This window comes from Cavia porcellus, unplaced genomic scaffold (assembly GCF_034190915.1).
Source record: "Cavia porcellus strain 051 isolate PalLab524CR breed Dunkin Hartley unplaced genomic scaffold, mCavPor4.1 scaffold_8, whole genome shotgun sequence".
Taxonomy (NCBI): Eukaryota; Metazoa; Chordata; class Mammalia; order Rodentia; family Caviidae; genus Cavia; species Cavia porcellus.
In genome coordinates this window covers 68,186,969-68,201,562 of record NW_026947491.1, presented here as the reverse complement: position 1 = coordinate 68,201,562, position 14,594 = coordinate 68,186,969, and the positions used below count along the sequence as shown (strand labels likewise).

At 40.5% G+C, this 14,594-nt stretch overlaps 2 pseudogenes; both read right to left on the bottom strand.

Moving 5' to 3' along the window:
* Window positions 1–11,678: 11,678 nt before the first annotated feature.
* Window positions 11,679–13,665, bottom strand: LOC111758601 (chromodomain Y-like protein; annotated as a pseudogene).
* On the bottom strand, window positions 12,176–13,181 carry LOC100715539 (large ribosomal subunit protein eL6-like; annotated as a pseudogene).
* Window positions 13,666–14,594: the final 929 nt, after the last annotated feature.

Genomic DNA, 14,594 nt, shown 5'->3' with positions numbered 1-14,594 from the left:
TAGTCATGATCATTGAAAACCGCCTTTCCCAAAAGCTGACTTGAAAACTGCAGTAGGATAGAGAAGTAGAAGGCAGAAAAATAATTTCATTGATTCAAGCAAGATTATATTTCTGAAATCAGTGAAAGAGAATGAGTCCAAGGTGACTTTTAGTGCATAGATTTTGCAGCCTCCACAAGAGATGCCCGAAGGGGCTGGCACTATGGCAATTAAAAAAAACTGGAGGTGGATAGGGAGATTTGGTGCTGAGTAGGAAGAAAGGCTGCTAATGAGACTGGCATTGCATCTGGGGGTTTAGGTTTCTTTGGTGGTAGTGAAATTGGGATGTTTGTTTTACAGAGGCGCCAGAAGACAAGGCTAGGAGATAGTATAACATCTGTCTTTATCTGAATTTGGAATTTGGGATTAGAAAGAATTTGGGATTACAAAAAAATTCTTCAAAATTAAAAACCATGTGAGAAAGACAAGCACTGATGGAAATGATTTCATGACACTCAATAATAAGATTCTGGGCAAGATCTGAGGTCCAGAAGTAATGGAATTAAGCCTGGGTGAGCACTGGGACTTTGGCCTAAAGAGCACCGCCTTGCTTCCTAGGAGTTAGAAAGAGGGTTACCCATATTGTCTTCCAGAAGGCAAGCAGCCCTTCTTGGAGGCCCGCATGACCAGGAGAAGGCTCATCCCTTGGCCTTCTCACCTCTTGATTTTCTGGACAAATGGAAAACATGCCAGACACTGACTGACACCTTGCAGTGTCCAGAGGCCCAGCGTGACCCATTTCAGGGATACTCAGTAGGACTTGTTTCCCGCGGGGCCAGGTGGGCGGGGATGCCAAGGGAGCACCATGGCTGGAGCAGATCTCTGGTGGCCACATTAGGGTACAGTAAGTGGGAACTGTTTTGTAATCAGACTGGAAAGGCTTGCTTGTAGATGGCCCTGACATCCATAGCCATGGTGCTTTTGGAGGATATTTAGCCCATGAAATGCTTTTCTTCCCTTTTATTTAAAACCGCTAACTTCTCATTTTAAATAATTGCACAGTACACTTTCATGTCCTATGGTTCTATCATATTTGAATTTAGTATCTTCCTTATTGTTAGATATTTGTGGTTTAGGCTGTTTTATAGTAAGCATAGTATTATGAATTATGATACCATCAACATCCTTCCTGATACGATTTTGAACATAGCTATTATTTTCTTAAAATACAACCACACACACACACACACACACACACACACACACACACACACACACAAAACAGTGCTGGGGATTTAGCTCAGTGCCAAAACTGCTTGCCTGGCAAGCACAACGTCATGAGTTCGATCCCCAGTACCGCAAAAAACAAAACAAACAAACAAAAAAAAACAAAACCCACAATCTCACAAGAGTTTTTTCAGGATCAAAGAATACATAGTTTTAGGGATTTCCTCCCCTCTGCTACTAGGGATTAAGCTCAGGGATATACTTACACTACATTCCCAGCCACTTTATTTTTTAATTTTGATCTAGGATTTTACTGAGTTCTTTCCCAGACTGGGTTCAAACTTGTTTTTCTTTCTTTCTTTCTTTCTTTTTTTTTTTTAATTTTATTTAAGGAGAAAAAGAAAAAAACAACAGAAAAGGGGTACAAGGTGTACAGAATTTCAAAAAATAAAAATAAATAGGAGATCACTAGTTAATAGATTACACATTGTCATCTTAGAAATAGTTACAAAATTAAAGCATATAAAGTGGACATTCAAACAGTGAGACTACAAAAACTCAGTAATATGGTTATCTATCTTATATGCTTAAATATACATGTAGTTATATCCTTTAGAGCACTTTCTTTTCCCTCTTTTTTACAATGACAGTTACACATTTTGGGTATTATTACTCCCACAGTTCCTGTTACTTTTTTTGAAGAGAATAAAACCAAATGTGACATAACAAAACAAAGTCAGTCAAATCAAAAGGATGGACATAGTACATAATGTAAAACCAGAATACAAGGTGATCAACAATGGTTACCAGAATGCCTTTTGCTATCTTAAAAAGAATTGTCTATATCATCAGTTATAATAAAATTGAACAAAACAGTAAAGAACAAAACCAATAAAATCAAAACATTGCAGACATTACAGGACTTCAAAAGAAGATAATAGTCAAACCAGAATGGGCATCATAGTGAATCTTATTGTCTTCACAGTTGTTGCCTATACTCTCAAACTTGGTACTGGAGGCTGGGGATTTAGCTCAGTGGCATAAGTGCCTGCCTTGCAAGCAGGCAGTTGTGAATTCAATCCCTGGTACCGATAAAAACGAAAAAGACCAAAAAAAAAAAACTTGGTACTATCAAGCAAAACCGAATAGAGGAAAATCAGTCAAAACAAGATGCTGAGGAGCTAGGGATTTAACTCTGCGGCATAAGCACCAGCCTTGCAAGCAGTCAGTTGTGTGTTCCATCCACGGTACCGATAAAAAGGAAAAAAAAAACAAAAAAAAAGAAGAAAAAGAAAAAAAAAAAAAAAACAAGATGCTGAGAGCAGTACAGGGTTTCAAATCAAGTTAATAGGAAATCAAAGTGGGTTACTATAATATATCCTGCTATTTTTTATTTTTTCCCTTAATTAAAAAGATAAAAATAAAAAGATAAATAATAAAAAAAAGGAGATTGAGATAAAAGAGGACAACAAAACAGCACAGGTCAAACATAATCATTTAAGCAAAATAGTGTTTTACCACAAGATATCCCGAAATAAAAGTAGTTACCATAGTGTCTCTTTCCTTGAAATCTTTGAGTATAACTTCATATACTGTACTATCAAACATATCAAGACAATGTAAAACCATTCAAGAGAATGATAGTATTACAGGGTATTTAGAACCAACTAACTAGGAGCTGGGGATTTAGCTCAGCGGTATAAGCACCTGCCTTGCAAGCTGGTGGTCATGAGTTCAATCCCCGGTACTGATAAAAAAAAAAAATAGAACCAACTAACTGAAAATGGACAATGGTTTCTGTATTATCTCCTTGTCTATAAAAGGTTTTGTTTATATTATCACATATAATAAAATCCAATAAGATATAACCTGTTAAGACTGAATGGAGACAGAATAACAAAAGCTTGATGGAACTTCAAAACAAGAGGATATTAAATCAGCACTAGCTATTATGATGTCTTGTTTTCTCCAAAATTGCTGTTCCTACCATCCAACCTTCTCTGCCTCATTTCTGTTGAGCTCTTTTTCCGTCATTAGTTGTTGGTTTGTCTTTTTCATTTCACTTTATGCTCCATTCACTGTGGCCTCTCTGCCACTGTTTCTGGAATCTTGTTATTTTTCTCTTTTAGAATATCCTGCAGTATTCTCTGTAGAGTTGAATTGGTGGTTGCAAATTCCCCTAGTTCCTCTTTATTCTGGAAGCACCTTGTTTCTCCATTAATTTCTAGGGACAGTTGTGCAAGATATATCAATCTTGGCTGGCGGTTATTGTCTTTCAAAGCTTGAATTATTTCGCCCCACACTCTTCGTGATTTGATGGTTTGTGCCGAGAAGTCTGCTGTAATTCTGATGGGTGTTCCCTTGTAAGTGATCTGTTTCTTGTCTCTGACGGCTTTTAATATTCTGTCTTATACTGGATTTCTGGAATTTTGATTATTATATGCCTGGGTGTAGTTCTGTTTGGGCTGTAGGTGGCTGGGGTCCTGTATGCCTCATAGATCTGAATATCTTTACCTTTTCCCATATTAGGGAAGTTCTTCATGATTATTTCTGTGAATAACCTTTGCAGTTCATTTGTTTGTATCCCTGCTTCTTCCTTTACATTCTTAATTCTTAAGTTATAGATCCTCTTATCATCTTCTAGCCTTTGTATTGTTCCACTGCTTGTTTCCTTGTTATTTTTAAGAAGTTTTTCATTTCATGCTCCCACATTACAAATCTGTCCTCCAGTTCAGATAATCTATCCTTAGTTTCTTTCAAGCTGTTATGCCAGCTTTCAACAGAGTTTTTAGTTTCCTGGTAATCTCTTTGAACCTGCTTCATGTATTCTATGTTTTCTCCATTTTCTCCATCAAGCAATTCTCCCCTTTTTTTCTGTTCTTCCATTCCACAAACTGTTTTTTTCTTGGAAGGTGCTTAGCATTTCTCTAAGTATTTTACTTATGTCTTGCTTTACTTGGTTAAATACTTCACTTTTGAACTCGTCTATGAGGTCCCGGAGATATCACTTTGTGTCTATTGGTGCCATGCCTGATATTGCATGTTTTCTGTCCTCATTCTCCTTTGCATTTACCTTTCCTGGATCAGTGTTCTCAGGATTGGGGACTGAGGACCCTTTCTTGTTGCTCCCTCTTCCCATACTTTTTGTTTCTTCCATACAAGCGTATATAGGAGGCCCAGTTTCTTTCTTTGTCAGTTACAATTTGTTTGAATCATGCTGGCTAGGTGTTCCCACCACTGCAGTGTACTAGGGAGACACAGACCTGGGTAGCCTATGGTGGGTCCGCCCCTCCATGTCAGTCAACTTGCTGAAGGCTTCACTGGGTTAGGGTGCACTGCCAGGTGCAGGGACCTGGTTTGGGCTAGCCTACTGGGTCTTAGTCCATGGCGTCACCCAGGTCAAGCGCTCCCCACCAATCCCACTTGAGAGGTGAATATGTGACTGAAGTCACTGCAGCCTCCTGTTCTGGCTAGTCTGCCTGGCCCCAGAATGTCCTCTGTTGGAGCCTCCTACTCTATGGAAGGGTCCCCATTCCTCTCACTTACTGCAGGTCAGTGCAGGGCTCCCTGCTAGCTCTGCTCTCAATTTGGTTTGCCAATTCCCACTCTCAGAGCTTTTGCATCTCTATCCCTGCTGTGCTGATTCAGATGCAGCAGTGGTGGCAGGAAATTTCCAGAGCCGTGGGTTCCAGCTTCAGCACTGAGACTTCAGCTATTCCAATCGTAGCACCGGGATTGCATTTTCGATTGTTTTCTCTCAGCTTAGTTCATCCCTGGGTCGACAAGGTATATCTCCTCCTGCTTAGGACTCCCCACACTGCACTATTCCTGGAATCTAAGCTGGCTATCTCAGAGAACCTCCGTAGCTGCTGTTATCTATCTGCCATGTTCTCCCAGAAGTCTGGGTTCAAACTTGTAATCCTCCAGCCTCAGCCTCCAGAGCAGCTAAGATTACAGGCATGTGCCACTGTGTCAAGCTTTAGGGTTTTTTTTTTACTTTTTTTTTTTTTTTTGGTCTTTTTCGTTTTTTTTATCGGTACCAGAGATCAAACTCACGACTGCCTACTTGCAAGGCAGGTGCTTATGCCGCTGAGCTAAATCCCAGCCCCAAGCTTTAGGTTTTTAACAGCACTTCAAAATGCCCTCCAGAAGCTGAGCATGGCTGAGGCAGGAAGATTGCCATGAGATCAAGGCCCATCTGGGCTACAAAATGAGTTCAAGTCCAGGCTGAACTATATACGAAGACCTTGTCCTAAAAAACCAAAACCAAAACCAAAAACAGAAACAAAACACTCTACAGAGGACTGAAACCACTTCTGCTCCCACTAAGAAGACATGGATGTTACCCACACTGTTAACAGTGGGCATTGTTATGTTAAACACTTTTTCTAGTGAGTAATGCTGTTTGGCTCTTCATCTACATTTGATTATTATTAGTGAAGTTAGACATGCTTTTTCTCTTCCCTTCACCTTAGATACTAAGGAACAAACCTAGGGCCTTTTGCATGCTAAGCAAGTACTGTACCACTGTCCTGCATCCCCAGCCCTAAAGATACTTTCTTTAATTTGTTGGCTACATTTTACTTTGTTGTTGTTTGTTGATGGTGGTTTTTTTTAGTTTTTTGAGACAAAGTCTTGCTCAGTCCAGCGTGGCCTTGAACTCACTATGTGACCCAGGCTGGTCTCCTCTACACTTAATTGACTAGAAGGACAAGAGGGCTCCACAAGGGAAGAATTTTGCTCCTTTTCTACACTGCTTTTTTACTAAGGGCAGGAAAGGGACCAGCTATTAACAGATTGCCCATCATTTATTCATCACAAGCACTCTTAGAGGTTAGTATTTCTCATCTGAACATTTTGTAGGTCAGGAGCCTCAGGAGAAGTAAGAGTAAATTGTCCATGGTTCCAGGGCAGGAGCAGAGTGGCCCAAGACCAAAATGGCTTCTCTGGGTCTGCAGTTCCTGAATGCCAACCATCCATATACTAGCTTTGAACACCTTGTTATATCTGACTACAGCATTAATGAGCATTTTACTGTACACTAACTCAGTTCACTTTTTAAATTTAAAATGTGTATTTAAAAAGAAAAGTTTGTGTTAGTGCCATAAACAGAAACCTAGTATCAATGGCTATAAGTAGAAAGTTAACTATAAATATACCATGTTCAAAATGCTCATCTTCTAACTCATCCTGAGGCAGTTTCTGCCCCACTGAGATCTTTAATACCCTAATCCTTTCTGTCTTTGGTGGTCTCAGCTCCCATTTCCCATGCTGTCTCTGTCCTTTTCTCTAAAAACTGCAAATTTCTTATCAAATAATTTTGAACACCGTATGTCTCTAATATCATCCTTTTATGTAGGCAAACATGTACACTTTGGGAAATTACAAAATAAAATGCTTCCTATCCTTCCCTTCTATGAAAAGTACTAAACCTAAGTTGTCTTGATGGATCAAAATACAAATAGTTCACTTCTAAGACATGTGAATTGTCCTAGTCACTCTGTAATGACTCTGGAAAAACACACAGGCTAATGTATCCTTTCTTAGCAGATAACATTCTCTTCGAAAGCTCTCCACAGTGACATTTATTTATTTTTAGAGTCTTGTGGCTGGCACATTGGACTGGGGTATGTTTGATCTGTTCATTCCCACTGCCTTTAATGTTGAAAGCAATTGTTACAGTTGAATTAACTGTGTCATAAACCAGACAGTGGCCACCAGTGTGAGTAGTTTAGTGGTGCCTTGAACTCATGTTTTGTGGACAGTCATCATTTCTCTTTGGCTCCATTCAGGATCTGTGAGAAACAATTCTTTGAAGTTGTGGTGAATTTTCATTGGAATACACACTGTTAAATGTTGACTCTGGTAGTTACAGCCAGCCCGCTGTGTTTGGATTTACAAACCACTAATCCTGTTACAAATGCAGGTATTCTTTGAAAGATTGGGTACATGGTATCCCATCAGGACCTACAACTCATGACAGCCAAGATTCAGTTTATTGTTCTTTGCCTGGCACCATTTATTTTTTCTCCCTGGTTCGTGCTAAATAAAATCATTCTTTTTTTTTTTTTTTTTTTGGTCTTTTTTGTTTTTATCGGAACCAGGGATCGAACTCACAACTGCCTGCTTGTAAGGCAGGCGCTTACGCCGCTGAGCTAAACCCCCAGCCCCATAAAATCATTCTTTGCAAATGAAAATAAAAGAAGGAAGTGAAGATCAACAAGACCATAATTCTGGAAAGAGAAGGCTTAAAGCGTTAGGCTAGGAATTCAGAGGGCATGCTTCAGGAGACTGGAAAACAGACACTAAACATTCATTACACTCAGTAAAATTTATCCTTACTGCCTGAGCAAAAGCCAACATATTGACCATTAGAAACAGAGTCTACCATTCATATTTAAGTTTCCTTGAATATTTTTTGACCAAAATTGTTGCTCTTTACAGAATTTAACATTTTCGAGATGATTTTTTTAACCAGGTTGGAAAGTAGGACCAGAAGCAGTTGTCCAGGAGTAAAGCAAAAATAGTTTATGATTGAGAAATGGGCCAAGACCAGATGTGGAAAAGTGCATTGGGAATGATGGGATAGACTCCCCACTTCAGAAACAGGAGAGAGACTGCTGGGAAGCTGTTCTGATGGACCATATTCAAACGGCAAACAACGTCTGGAAGGCGATGCCGTGTGTACATGTACTCATCAACTTTATATGAAGCAGCAACTAGTTCCGATTATGCTTTGAAAACAATGACTGAAAAGCTTTTAGCTTAGAGAACTCAGTCCTACTAATGGAAGAGTTTCAGCTGTCTCAAAAATAGATCTTTGCTTTAAGCAATTGGTTCCTTTACTAGCATCCCTGTAACACATCTCTCTCTTAGTATTAGATTACTCACTAGTAAACATTTCTAGGCAGCAAAAACTCCTCCGGTTTGCTTATTTGTTCTATAGTATTGAGGATCAAACTCAGGATCTCATGAATACTGAGTAAGTTCTCTGACACTGAACTTGGACCCTCTCCTCCAATTAATCAGTGATTATTTATTGAACTGTGTAAATGTCTCTTAGAAGATACTGCTCTGGTTTTATGTATTTGTGAGCCACCGCATTTACCATATTTCTGTGATCTTGATTCAGTGCCATAAGCAAGCCTGAAGCATGTTCTGTCTATAGGATTCTTAATTTGTGATTTTCAGTTATCAGTGTCCGTTTTCACCTGAAGTATCTATAATCACCGAAGGTCTAAGGCAGTGGTGGTGAACCTACAGCATGAATGCGGCAGCGAGCACACAGAGCCCTCTCCAACAGCATGTGAGCCAAGTTGCCCCAACAGCTGAACATCAGATAACAGTTGTTTCTTCTCAACTAAAGCTTCTGTATTCAAGTTTAATTGTAGTGTTGGCACTTTGCGATAAGTCAGTGAGTTTGGGTTACTGTTTAGCACTCAGTCTTTAAGAGGTTCATCATCACTAGTCTAAGGACATCACTTATTTTCTAACCCAAGATACGTGGATGATTAAAAAAATATGTTAGGGCTTTTTATAGTTTGGGCTTATAGTTTAGGATTTAGTTTTGGGATTTTTTTTTTTTTTTTTTTTTTTGGTCTTTGTGTCTTTTTGAGACAGGGTCTTGCTATGCAGTGCAGGCTGGTCTTGACCTCACACATTGTTGCCTAGGCTGGTCTTGAACTCAGCAACCCTCCTCCTGTCTCAGCTTCCTGAGTGTTGAGATTAGAGGAATGTGTGCCACTAGTAGCAGTTTAAAATCCAGTCTTGTGGAGCGTGGTGGCTCATGCCTGTAATCCCAGCACTCAGGAGGCTGAGGCAGGAGGATTGTTGCGAGTTCGAGACCAGCCTGGGCTACAAAGTGACTCAAGACCAGTCTGAACTGCATAGCAAGACCCTGTCTCAAAAAGACAAAAAACAAAAAAAGCAAAAACGAAACAAAACAAATCCAGTCACCGCTCAGCCTACTCATTCCTCTATTCAATCCCCTCCTTCTCTTCTCTGCTTCTTTAGGTGAAGAAACAATAAAACCTGTAGGTATTTTTTCATTTTCCTCTGTTGAGGAACTTATTTCATTCAAGTCTTCAAATCTCTGTTCCTTAATTCAGTTCCAGGACTTCAAAGTTGCTTATTAAGAGCCTGACTGGTTCAGTGTAGACAAGAGGTATCCTTCTTTAGCCTGTTCAAGGGTATGAGTGTTTAATTCTTTCAGTAGAGAAGATTTTTAATTCAGAAAAAAAGCACAAACTTTAACATGGCTTCTTGTTCAGTCTTGAAGGGTTAACCAAAAAAAATACCTTCACGACACAGGGATCCCTCAAACTACAGAAGGGATCCATTCCAAAGGACAAATTGGTTGTTTACGATGATATCATGACTTGTTTTTTTGTTTGTTCGTTTTTATTTAAACAATGAATTAAGAGCCTATTGTGTGTCAAACATTTTTTATCAAAAGATTTGGATGGATATTGTTTAGGTTTCAGGGCCAGTTTCATTAAAGTCTTTTTACTTAACATGAAATAAACTATACCACAAACTTGCAAGTCATGGCTCTGAGTGTTGGAAATAGCAGGCCAAGTGATAAGAAGACAGGGAGAAGAAGAAGAAAGAGCCCAGTTTTCTCTCTCTATCTGGCAGTGGAGTAACTCCTATGACCAATAATTTATAAATGCCTATTATTGGGAGCTAAGTGTTGTTCTAAATGCTTTCCATAAAGTAACTTGTTTATATGTAGGAAACATGTGTTTCTGGTTTGTATTCGCACGAATCTTCATCTGTGCCTTTCTCAGCTCTTCAACAATCTCTCTCCCCCTGTCCTGGCCAGGGCATACTTGTGGATCTATGCTCTCTGTTTTAGTTCTAGTTTTGGCCAATTTTACTCTGTAATTTTATTCTCTGAGGATGCAGCTCATTGAAATAAGCGCCTGCCTGTCAAGTACAAGGTTATGAGTTTGATCCCTGATACAAAAAAAAAAAAAATTCCTTATTCTCCAGCCTCTACCCATGAAAGCTCTCATCACTTATATGTAATTGATCATAGTGTTAAGAAAAAAATTTTCTAAAAATGCTTTTATTTTCAAGGAGGACAATTTATAAATCAAATGCACTTCTTGTGGTATTTCAGACAGACGGGCCTGGCAGTGAGAGGCTGGCAGGGAGTCCTTGATTCCCGGGTAGAAGGATCACCTTCTGCAGAGACAATCCTTTCATGCCACACCTCAGAGTTGCTTTGCTTTTTATGGTATCTTCTCTCTTCTGAACACAAAGATAAAAAGAAAGTCTTAAAATTCATTTCTAAAGATTTTAACTTGTAGAATACAAATATCCTGATGGTACAGTATTTTTATCTCAATTCTTAATGATATTAACAATGGACCAAAGCCCTCAAAGATAGGAGATACTGGATTTTCTTGGTCATCTTTTGGATATAACTTTCTGAGGTAAGAATTAACTATTTGAAAAAGGTCTGATCTTTACTTGTTAATCTTTTAACCAGAAGGCTAGGACCTGTTGGTCTTTGTCAGAGCCTTCAATGAATGATGCAGATGCCAAAAATAATTACATCATCTCAACTTAATTTCTACTTTTATTGTATTAAAATTGTTCTATGTATTTTCCAGAGGAATTTTAAAAGTTAAGGCTTTTATCCCCTAAACTTAGAGCTCCCCTAAAAGAGAGTAAATGTATATTAGTTTTCATCTAAGTCAGCCCAGATACGGATGCCCTGCACATTAACCACAGCAATAGGACCGGGTGGGTCACAGAGAAGATTCTATTCCACTATGGGATCCTGGCATCTCCAGCAGCAGGGCAGGAAAATAGAATCAAAACATCAAACTATGGCAAAGGAATCAAGTACTATTACACAGCTTCTTTAGTTATTACGTCAGCGAGGACTTAGGGATATTATTTAGAAAAAAAAAGTCTCTTCCTTACTACTTTCTTAGTTTCCTCCAAAAGTTCTGTTCTTTCTTTCTTTTAATGAAAATAATTTTATGTTCCAACCTGACTGAGCTGCAGAGGGAGACAATTGGCCCTGAAATATGGTGATGGAAAATATCTTGGTATAAATTTTGACAAGCTTTACCAGATACCACTGAACCCAGAGAAGAGCGGGAACAAGTCTCCCAAGAAGGTCTCGTGATGCAGCCCAGGGTGCACTTAAACTTGTCATTTGCCTGCCTCAGCCTCCTAGAGCTGGGTTTATAGATTTTCTTCCAGAGAGACAATCGTTTCCACGCATTAACTAGATAAGAACAGGACATATTATATAAAGGAGAACTCACTGATATTTCTGTAGGAAACTGAAGTGCTTGTTGAGACTCCATCAGAAATATTTTTCCTAAAAGTCCTGCTTCCAGGCATGAGCTAGAGTGAATGTGTTTCAGGCTGGGAGGGTGGGCTGTGGCAAGTGGGAGCCACTGCTGTCCCACTCGAGCCATTTCTAACGTCATTCACACATGGCCTGCCAATCAAAACTCACCCTTTTTCCTTTGCAAGTATTTTAACATGGAGTCAAGGCCCTGGGCTAAGTCCCAGATCTTCATCCTCCCTCTCGTTGGCCTGTTCCGGCTCCAGCTTTGTGTCACAGTGCCTGAGTGCCTGACACTCTGCTTGCATCACTGGATAAACTGAGGTGAGTTTCTCTGTGGGAACTATGATTTATTGGGTGCAGCCCTCACCCCTGGCCCAAACACCTGGGAAACCAAGCATCTTGCTGCACGCAACCCACATGGTCAGTTTCTACCCACGGAGCAACTTTCATTTGCAGATGCTCTGCCCATAATCTTGGGCAACATAAGTGGTAGATCAGCCATCAGGACACTGCCTGGAGGTAGTATAAGGTGTTTGAATCACCTTTTCATTAGCCCAAACCCCATCAGAAAGAGGCAATGTAGGCACTCCTAATCCAATGGTTGGTCCATTTAGTGCTATAATAATAAGCTTCTTTCTTTTTAAAAAAAATCAGTTATTTAATTTGGTTCTTAGTAAGAAATTTAGAACACCAATTTGTTTTTGTTGTTGTTGTTGTTTGGTAATGGAAATCGAACTCATGACCTCACACTCACCAGGCAGGTGCTGTGCTGCTGAGCTATATCCCCCACTAGAAAACCATCGTGAGGGTAAACTCCATTTGTCAGAGAGAAAAATGGATCACATGTAGCCTTGGAGCCGAGAAAAAGCTTTGATTTTTGGTAAAATCTGTGAGTTTGCTGCTTTCTGGTCCTTGGGTTGCTCTGAAATCTGGTATCTGTCTGTCTTGGTGTCAAAGATCTCACCCTCCAGGTGTCTGGGCTTCTGCAATTTCTTCTTGAAGTAAGTGTTGGTGAGGTGTTTGGGGATTTTCATGTTGCTGACATCAACTTTTGTGGAGGTGGCAATGACAAATCGCTGGTGTGTTCTATGCAGAGGAATGGGATTAAGGTTAAGAGGCTCACTCCCAAGTAGCAAGCTGCTGGGCAGCTGCTTCAGGGAAACCACTCTTTTGCCTCTGTGGTGCCCAGTGAAGATAATCAAGCTGGTCTTGGGAGCGATGCTGGCCCACAGTTTCCTCTCTCGTGCTGACTGAGGGTTTTTTGCTGTGGCTCAAAGGCTTTTGGGACACATCTTCAGTAGGGTGGAATCTAGGCATTTTGCAAAGCTTAGTTACCAGGGCACAATCATTCTTGTCACCACCAACTGGTTCTTATGACAGTAGCAAGAACATTTTACTTTTTCTTCTCAACCTTGGATTTAGCAGCTGAGTCCTTCCTCTTGTTCAAAGACTTTCTGGAATGCAAAGCAGGTGAGGAGTATCCTCCAATTTCCTCTCAGCAGGACAGGCAGGATTCTGCTGCAGTGGGGCTGCCCCTTCTTGGACTTTGTAGCCTTCTCATTATCCTTTTTAACCATGCCAGTGGCACAGCCTTCTTGGCTTTGGGTTTCTTCTCTGTAGTAGTATCTGACTTCTCAGCTTTTTCATCGATGACCTTGCACAATGGGAAAAAAATAACAGTCTTCTTAAACAGAATGATACTATTCACAAAGTTTCTGATAGCCTTGGCCATTTCAGTGTGTTCTCTTTTTTGGCCATCTGAGATGCCACATAAAATAAACAAAGTTGAAAAAGCAGCAGAAGACACTGCCAATTGCGCAGTCAGCAGCAGCAGCCAGCTTTAGAGCATGCGGGAGTTCTCTCATGACTTCTGGATTTAGGGAGTCATTTTCTGATGATTTTGTGGATAACAAGATGTAGGTGAATTCATCATGCTTCTTGATGATATCTATTTCCCTCACACTGAAAAACAACTCTTGTCAAAAGCCTGGTTGGAAAAAAAAAAAAAAAAAGCTTGGTCTTTTCTATCACCAATACATTTCTTTTTTGCAATTGTCTTTTTGTAACACGGTTGTTTCATTGGCTGTTAGTACATCCATCGATGGAGATGAACCTTTCCTGTTACCCATCAAGCCCCTGGCCATGGCTGTGTAGCAGCGGAAAATGCCCCCCAGGCTATTAGTTCCCCAGGTAATAGTTCCTGCTTAGCTCCTATTACTACTGTCTTCTAGAAAGGGCTCGTCACTGCAATGGCATATTGTAGAAACCAATCAAAGACAGCCAAGTACTGCACCTCTGTACCTCCCTTTTGCAATCCCATAAAAACCTCTCTCCCTGGGCCTTTGAGGCCTGATATTTTGAGAGACAGTTGACTTCATATCATTGCCGATCAGACATTAAGTAATTCCGTGCAGTCACAGCCCCCAGCACTTGGGAGACTAGTGAGTGAATTCAGGGCCTGCCCCCAGCCAGGATCCCTCCACACCAGGGCCCTCTGGATTTCCCTGCTGCCACTTCTCGTACCACTGTATTCTCGGGATCCTGTCTAGTTTCTCAGGGCTCTCTATCAGAAAGCCATCCACTTCGTGGGATTCTTAATAGGACTCTTAGGCCTGATTTTGTCCATGTTCTTCTAGTTGGACAAGGATAGGGCTGTGTTTTTCCTGAACTTCTGGCTAGGTTCAAGCAATGGACTGTTTTTGGACTCATGGTCTTTGCTGATCACTAATGCCTTAGGGGACACCTTGGAGAAGCTGCTGTTGATGGACCTGGAAACTTGCCTGTGGTATTGTTGGGAGAGGTCCTATTTGCTGGGGTTGGGGTACTCTCTTTCCACTGTTCAGCTGGGGTCTACTGAAGTCATGGATGTTCACCAGGTGCTGAGATGGCTCACTGTTGTCCTCACTGGCACGGCACATCAGAGGAGGAACCGCATAGGGACACAGTGGATCTGGTAGAGAGATTATCATCATCATTGTTGTCATCATCCTCTATTCCTGTTCCGATGGAGGTGACAGGAAACCAGTGTCAGAGGTGCTCCATGAGGATCAGCGAAGTGCTCCTCTGCTGTCCC